The following is a 2,484-nucleotide window of genomic DNA, read 5'->3' on the forward strand; positions in this document are numbered from 1 at the left end:
CATTCACGGACTTGCAGGCTGTTTATTTTGTTGTGATTATTTCCTTATCAAAATACCACAAGCACACAAACATCATACACAGTAGAACATAAAGGATACATCTTTATAAAAATTATCCAATTAGATAAAAATTTACAACACTTTAAAGCTTTTTCTAGAGCGATAGTTATTTGAAATAAAGATGTTAACAGGTAAGACGGTGTTTACTCGATAACTGTTGCCATCAAACTATATCAAATATGATTCCATTATAAATACAATTGTAATACAAAAACCAAAAGGTGCATGAGGTTGGACAATAAAAGCACGTCCAGAAGATGTTACTGTTGACTCCATAGTGAGCGCTAGCTTTATGTTTAGCCATGTCTTAGAGTTCGAATCCCTATAGCGAACACTGATATAAATCACTCGATTTTGCAGTTAGATGAATGTAAACTGAAAAGTCTGGAGCCATGCGCAGTTTGTAATGTAGCACAAACTGTTGCTACATTTGTGTTGCTAAAAATCTCTTTTACTGGTCGAGATTAGACGTGAAAAGTATGTACTTGTACCACAAACTGTGAACACAATGGGAACAAAATGTTAGCTAAAAGTCGAGCAATGTTAATTCTATACGATTTTAACACTTTTGAATAGTATGTTATCAAGTGTGATTTTTCACTGTCTTGCAGGCATCTGAAGTAGAAACATTCACGGACTTGCAGGCTGTTTATTTTGTTGTAATTATTTCCTTATCAAAATACCACAAGCACACAAACCTTATACCCACTAGAACATAAAGGATACATCTTTATGACAATTATCCAATTAGATAAAAATTTACAACACTTTAAAGCTTTATCTAGAGCAATAGTTATTTGAAATAAAGTCGTAAACAGGTAAGACGGTGTTTACTCGATAACTGTTGCCGTATATATTTAATGGTAATAAAAACAGAAACAAAAGGTATTGAGGTTGTACACTAAAAACACGTCCAGAAGTTGTTACTGTTGACTCCATAACGAGCGCTAGCTTTATGTTTAGCCATGTCTTGGGGTTCGAATCCCTCTAGCGGACACTGATATAAATCAATCGCTTTTGTAGTTAGATGAATGTAAACTCAAAAGTCTGGAGCCATGCGCAGTTTCAATGTAGCACAAATTGTTGTTACATTTGTGTTGCTAAAAATCTCTTTTACTGGTCGAGATTAGACGTGAAAAGTATGTACTTGTACCACAAATTGTGAACACTATAGGAACAAAATGTTAGCTGAGAGTCGGGCAACGTTGATTCGATACGATTTTAACACTTTTGAATAGTATGTTATCAAGTGTGATTTTTCACTGTCTTGCAGGCATCTGAAGTAGAAACATTCACGGACTTGCAGGCTGTTTATTTTGTTGTAATTATTTCCTAATCAAAATACCACAAGCACACAAACCTCATACACACTAGAACATAAAGGATACATCTTTATAAAAATTATCCAATTAGATAAAAATGCGCAACATTATAAAGCTTTATCTAGAGCGATAGTTATTTGAAATAAAGTCGTTAACAGGTAAGACGGTGTTTACTCGATAACTGTTGCCATATATATTTAATGGTAATAAAAACAGAAACAAAAGGTATTGAGGTTGGACACTAAAAACACGTCCAGATGTTGTGACTGTTGACTCCATAACGAGCGCTAGCTTTATGTTTAGCCATGTCTTGGAGTTCGAATCCCTCTAGCGGACACTGATATAAATCAATCGCTTTTGTAGTTAGATGAATGTAAACTGAAAAGTCTGGAGCCATGCGCAGTTTCAATGTAGCACAAATTGTTGTTACATTTTTGTTGCTAAAAATCTCTTTTACTGGTCGAGATTAGACGTGAAAAGTATGTACTTGTACCACAAATTGTGAACACTATAGGAACAAAATGTTAGCTGGGAGTCGGGCAACGTTGATTCGATACGATTTTAACACTTTTAAGTAGTATGTTATCAAGTGTGATTTTTCACTGTCTTGCAGGCATCTGAAGTAGAAACATTCACGGACTTGCAGGCTGTTTATTTTGTTTTAATTATTTCCCTATCAAAATACCACAAGCACACAAACATCATACCAACTAAAACATAAAGGATACATCTTTATAAAAATTATCCAATTAGATAAAAATTTACAACACTTTAAAGCTTTATCTAGAGCAATAGTTATTTGAAATAAAGTCGTAAACAGGTAAGACGGTGTTTACTCGATAACTGTTGCCATATATATTTAATGGTAATAAAAACAGAAACAAAAGGTATTGAGGTTGGACACTAAAAACACGTCCAGAAGATGTTACTGTTGACTCCATAACGAGCGCTAGCTTTACGTTTAGCCATGTCTTGGAGTTCGAATCCCTATAGCGAACACTGGTATAAATCACTCGATTTTGCAGGTAGATGAATGTAAACTGAAAAGTCTGGAGCCATGCGCAGTTTCAATGTAGCACAAACTGTTGTTACATTTGTGTTG

Source organism: Crassostrea angulata, unplaced genomic scaffold, assembly GCF_025612915.1.
Source record: "Crassostrea angulata isolate pt1a10 unplaced genomic scaffold, ASM2561291v2 HiC_scaffold_279, whole genome shotgun sequence".
Classification (NCBI taxonomy): domain Eukaryota; kingdom Metazoa; phylum Mollusca; class Bivalvia; order Ostreida; family Ostreidae; genus Magallana; species Magallana angulata.